This window comes from Tribolium castaneum, unplaced genomic scaffold (genome assembly GCF_031307605.1).
Source record: "Tribolium castaneum strain GA2 unplaced genomic scaffold, icTriCast1.1 ptg000078l, whole genome shotgun sequence".
Classification (NCBI taxonomy): Eukaryota; Metazoa; Arthropoda; class Insecta; order Coleoptera; family Tenebrionidae; genus Tribolium; species Tribolium castaneum.
Genome location: NW_026986675.1, coordinates 5,001 through 11,314, shown reverse-complemented (window position 1 = coordinate 11,314; position 6,314 = coordinate 5,001). Strand labels below are relative to the sequence as shown.

General features: G+C 42.3%; 2 non-coding genes across 2 annotated transcripts in view; both read left to right on the top strand.

Annotated features, from left to right (window-relative positions):
• Positions 1-3,630: 3,630 nt before the first annotated feature.
• Positions 3,631-3,787, top strand: LOC135267687 (5.8S ribosomal RNA). Its single transcript, XR_010336076.1, has one exon. It is a non-coding gene; the product is annotated as a 5.8S ribosomal RNA (ribosomal RNA).
• A 476-nt stretch (positions 3,788-4,263) lies between these two features.
• LOC135267691 (large subunit ribosomal RNA) overlaps positions 4,264-6,314 on the top strand; it is a 4,037-nt gene continuing 1,986 nt past the window's right edge. The window contains exon 1 of the ribosomal RNA XR_010336080.1: positions 4,264-6,314. This exon is cut by the window's right edge and continues 1,986 nt beyond it. This is a non-coding gene — a ribosomal RNA (large subunit ribosomal RNA).

Sequence of the window (6,314 nt, the reverse complement as noted above, 5' to 3'; positions counted from 1 at the left end):
GCCGGCTCTTTCACAATTACTGCATTTGTGTTTGTCCTCATTATTTTTGAAATTACAAGAAATTGACTCATGATCATTGCTGGCACAGTAACCACACTGTTTTTCAGAGTTGCAAAATTTTGAAACGTGCCCAAATTTCTGACATTTAAAGCATCTTGTTATTCTCAGGTAATCTCTAACATGCAGGGATTTCCAGCTTACGAACAATTTGCTACCTGATGCGATAAAGTAATTCCGCGCCGCGGGATGAATTTCAATAACCCAATGGTTTGTTTTTCCCTCTTTATTCCCTGCTTTGAAAGCCGATTTTACAAATTGTTTTGGAATATTTCCCGGTAAATCTGGTTGCTTTTGAATTTCCTTAATTAGCTCGTCGGCCACCATTTCTTTCGGGACATCAAAAACTTGAATTTTTGGCCACACTTTATTAATTCTTTCCGCTTGTAAATTTAAAGATTTGAGGACAGGGCTATCAGTTAAGTTCAAAATAGACGAACACGTGGACTCAATTAAAATTGCATTATTTCTAATCGGGACGATTTTATTCACTTTAATGCCAAATTCATGCGGTGACTTGGATGTTAATATTTTTCTCGTGTCTTCGGATGATTTCACATTTTTTAGACTTTCATTGGGTTTGACAATTACTTTATAGTTGCTCTGAGGGAGCTTTGCCGGGGCTGTGACGGGTTCAGTGCTTTTTGTTAAGTTTGACTTCAAAATCTGGCTGTATCTCGGTCCAATCGGCGACGAATTTGGGTTTAAATTATTTATTTTATTATCAATGACTTTTTCCACAATGCTGGCTATCTTATTTTCAATATCGGATTCAAAACTAGGTTTTCTGAAGCTTATTAAAATATTTCTTAGGCCGGATTGTATGTTTTGTATAGCCGTTTGATAAGTTTGTCTCTCGCGGATAGACTCTTTCGATTTCAGAATGAAACTATCCAAAACTTTTAAATTTTTTGAGCAGTCTTCAATAATATTTGCGATATCATCGCCGGAGTTTTCATGATCCAATTGATCGCTTGTCGACGACGTCGAGTTTCGACGTGACGACCCCATTTTTAAATAAAAGCCCTGATGGGCAGATAAATTTTAAGCGACTCACCAGATTTTGTATGATTTTGTCTTGGTGTTTGCACTTCCACAAGCACAAACTGTTTGTCACTTCTCAATGCGCGTTGGTCCGAGCGGAGCGAAACGATCCGATCGGTTCAAGCGGTGAACAGCGACTGACTGAAGGAATCAGCGTGTCCTCCCTGACCGAGCGGTCCGGGTAACCCGCTGAACCTCCTTCGTGCTAGGGATTGGGGCTTGCAATTGTTCCCCATGAACGAGGAATTCCCAGTAAGCGCGAGTCATAAGCTCGCGTTGATTACGTCCCTGCCCTTTGTACACACCGCCCGTCGCTACTACCGATTGAATGATTTAGTGAGGTCTTCGGACCGGTGCGCGGTGGCGTTTCGACGTTGCCGATGTTGCTGGGAAGATGACCAAACTTGATCATTTAGAGGAAGTAAAAGTCGTAACAAGGTTTCCGTAGGTGAACCTGCGGAAGGATCATTAACGTGTAAATGTTGTTGTTTAGTTGTCACACATACACACACATTTTGTCTGTGCTGATCAACAAAAAACACACATACATACACTATTCGTATGATGATCAATTCTCATACAAAATTCTTTATTATGCGTCGAACGGAAAAGCAACAACGGGTCGTCTTGCATTAAGCGGATCTGTTGTTACGTTTTTCGATTTATTTTATAAATCGATTGTAAACGTGCCGTAAACGACGTTTTCAAAGAATTTTTTCGAACATTAACACGAATCAATATTGTCGAAAGATGGTTATGTGCTAACGTTTTATTATTGCTTTCGCAGTGCCGGTCTTAGCGTATTTCCATCATCGTATTCGCTTCGAAAAAAAGTACTAATACACAGTGGTGGTGTATAATTAATGTGCAAGAGATGTTGTTGTTGTTGTTGTAGTATTTGTATATGGTTGGAGTTATTTATAATAACAAACAAGAATGAATGAATGAATAATAATGGTGTCTGCCAATACGATCGTACTTTATGTACACGACTAAAACTTTATACATACAAACCATAATAATAAATAAACTCGAAACAACCAACAACAAAATTAATACGCTACTGTACATACAAATACACATTTATACATACCATCATTTTACTTAACCGATGGTGAGTGATGTTTGAAAAATAAACGCTTAGGCTTACGGTTTTGTAAGCCAGTCTTTGCGTATTTTCTTCATCGTATTCGCTTCGGAAAAAAGAAAATAAAGATGGTGTATAATTAATGTGTAAAAGAGATGTTGTAGTTGTAATTTAATTTGTAAATGGTTGGAGTTTATTAATAAATAAAAGGGGCTGTCTATTCGTCTGTACTTTATGTACAAGACTAAAACTTTATACATACAAACCATAATAATAAATAAACTCGAAACAACCAACAACAAAATTAATACGCTACTGTACATACAAATACACATTTATACATACCATCATTTTACTTAACCGATGGTGAGTGATGTTTGAAAAATAAACGCTTAGGCTTACGGTTTTGTAAGCCAGTCTTTGCGTATTTTCTTCATCGTATTCGCTTCGGAAAAAAGAAAATAAAGATGGTGTATAATTAATGTGTAAAAGAGATGTTGTAGTTGTAATTTAATTTGTAAATGGTTGGAGTTTATTAATAAATAAAAGGGGCTGTCTATTCGTCTGTACTTTATGTACAAGACTACAAAAACGTTTTATAACAATAAAAAGCTCGAAACAACCAATAACAAAATATACTACTACTATACTACTATACATACAAACGCACATTTATAAATACATAAAATCAATTTACTTTATCGATAGTGAGTGATGTTTGGAAAAAAACGCTTAGGCTTACGGTTTTCGGGTACCTGGGTTCCGCATGCGTCGAAGTAATAATTTACTTTAACGACGCGACGAACCGTAGGAATCTAAATAAAAAAGTTTATTAACTTTTTTAGATTCTGTGGGTTTTAAATGATATACGCCCGACTGACGAAGGAACGTTTTGCACTGCCTGTGCTTTTCTTTTGATTCGTTTTTATGTCGACGGACGTTCTTAGAATGCCCACCAAACGACGTATCACACAAAACACCCTACAATTGTATTGTTTGGTAAATATTGTTGTGATTAAGTTTGTAGCTGTGGCGTTTGTTTGAAGAAAACGTCTGGTTTTTCGACATATTTTCTATTTAATAAATATACATAATGCTTATCGCAAAAGGAGCAGAGTTTTATAGACAAAGTTGATAGAGAAAAAAAACCTAATAGATATATATACGTATTTATAAAACGTTAATATCATCGGGTTATTCTTTATGTAAACTTAAACTATAACTGCATACTCTTTTCGATAAGTAGAAACAAATGCCACTTTAATTAAATAAAATATTATAAAATATAACGCCGAACGTTTCTTTCGATTGGTCCGTTTCTCACATATACATCACAATTGTAATAACCTTAAGTAGTTATTTTTGTTGTTGTGTGATGATGAAACGATTTCGATGTGGAACGGTGCGTTATGTAATAATATTTTAAATTTGTTTGAAAAGATTACCCTGAACGGTGGATCACTTGGCTCGTGGGTCGATGAAGAACGCAGCTAATTGCGCGTCAACTTGTGAACTGCAGGACACATGAACATCGACATTTCGAACGCACATTGCGGTCCTCGGATATACTGTTCCCGGACCACTCCTGGCTGAGGGTCGTGTCAATTTCAAAGACTGCTCGGTTTTTGTCTTAAACACAGCGCACAATGTTGTGTAGACAATTACGTCGGAGCGTGTTGGGTGCAAATATGACGCGTTACTATAATTGTTAATTGATTGTCGGTTGTCATAATAAAATATTATGCAACGTAGACAACAATAAAAACAATATAAATAATAACGCGGCATCCTAAAACGCAATAGCGGCTGACATTCTTATTAGTTTGTTGGTACAAGTTGGTTTAGACGTAGCACGTCCGATATTAAAAAGCAGCCACAACGCTTAAATTTCGAACGAAGCGATCGTCGTGTCCGAGACGTTAAAGTTGTTTATATGCATATTTTATGCACTATAATTAACAACAACAACATTCTCGCAACGACGTCAGATCGATGTTTGAAATTGTTTGGAGGCAGCCATATAAACGGAATACGTGTAATTATCGTCTGACAAAATAAAGGCAAATTTATATTTGCGACCTCAGAGCAGGTGAGACTACCCGCTGAATTTAAGCATATTATTAAGCGGAGGAAAAGAAACTAACTAGGATTTCCTTAGTAGCGGCGAGCGAACAGGAAAAAGCCCAGCACTGAATCCCGCGGCCGAAACCGGACGCCGGGAAATGTGGTGTTAGGGAGGATCCGTCATCCCGAGATTGTGCGACGCGTCCAAGTCCATCTTGAACGGGGCCACAGCCCATAGAGGGTGCCAGGCCCGTAGTGACCGTTGCCGATAACGGGAGGATCTCTCCTCAGAGTCGGGTTGCTTGAGAGTGCAGCCCTAAGTGGGTGGTAAACTCCATCTAAGGCTAAATATGACCACGAGACCGATAGCGAACAAGTACCGTGAGGGAAAGTTGAAAAGAACTTTGAAGAGAGAGTTCAATAGTACGTGAAACCGTTCAGGGGTAAACCTGAGAAACCCGAAAGGTCGAAAGGGGAGATTCAGCGTGACTCGATAGCGGCGCTAAATGATCATGCGACGAACGGCGTACGCGTCGTTCGCGCCTTTTGTTTATGCGAACCGAAGTGGAACGCGTGCACTTCTCCCCCAGTAGGACGTCGCGATCCTTTGGGTGTCGATCTAAGGCCCGCGGTGGAGCCCGTTCGAACGGTTCGCCGTTTCGGACGAACCCGCGGTGTTTCCCGGTCGACTCGCTCGAAGGTATGCATATGGCGCCGGGCCGCTACACAGTTAGCGTCCGACCATTGGCAAGCGCGTTCGTTTATGACGGTAATCGCACCTGGTGTCGGTTCTGTCTACGAATGGCTGTTCGCCAATGAGTTCTCGGACAGACTCGGTTGAAACGCCGATCTGCGACGCTATAGCTTTGGGTACTTTCAGGACCCGTCTTGAAACACGGACCAAGGAGTCTAGCATGTGCGCGAGTCATTGGGACATGACTAAACCTAAAGGCGCAATGAAAGTGAAAGTTCGTCTTGCACGGACTAAGGGAAGATGGGCGGCCGTTACGGCTGTCGCCCCGCACTCCCGGGGCGTCTCATTCTCATTGCGAGAAGAGGCGCACCAAGAGCGTACACGCTGGGACCCGAAAGATGGTGAACTATGCCTGGTCAGGACGAAGTCAGGGGAAACCCTGATGGAGGTCCGTAGCGATTCTGACGTGCAAATCGATCGTCGGAACTGGGTATAGGGGCGAAAGACTAATCGAACCATCTAGTAGCTGGTTCCCTCCGAAGTTTCCCTCAGGATAGCTGGCGCTCGTCGCTTACGAGTTTCATCCGGTAAAGCGAATGATTAGAGGCATTGGGGTCGAAACGGCCTCAACCTATTCTCAAACTTTAAATGGGTGAGATCTCCGGCTTGCTCGAACTTTATATGAAGCCGCGAGACTCGAATCAGAGTGCCAAGTGGGCCATTTTTGGTAAGCAGAACTGGCGCTGTGGGATGAACCAAACGCCGAGTTAAAGCGCCTAAATCGACGCTTATGGGATACCATGAAAGGCGTTGGTAACTTAAGACATCAGGACGGTGGCCATGGAAGTCGGAATCCGCCAAGGAGTGTGTAACAACTCACCTGCCGAAGTTACTAGCCCTGAAAATGGATGGCGCTGAAGCGTCGTGCTTATACTCGGCCGTCAGCGGCATGTGCGGTCGGTTATTTAATTAACCGGCCATGAAGCCCTGACGAGTAGGAGGGTCGCGGCGGTGAGCGCAGAAGGACTGGCCGTGAGGCCGTCTGGAGCCGCCGTCGGTGCAGATCTTGGTGGTAGTAGCAAATACTCCAGCGAGGCCCTGGAGGACTGACGTGGAGAAGGGTTTCGTGTGAACAGCCGTTGCACACGAGTCAGTCGATCCTAAGCCCTAGGCGAAAGCCGATGTTGATGTGGTGTAGATATGTCGTTGGTTCGTTTTTAATTCGAACGTAAACGTACGAAGCGAGCACACACCCATTGGGCGAAAGGGAATCCGGTTCCTATTCCGGAACCCGGCAGCGGAACCGTTAATAATTCGGGCCCTCGCAAGAGAGTTCGTCGGGGCAACCCAAAAGGACCCGGAGACGCC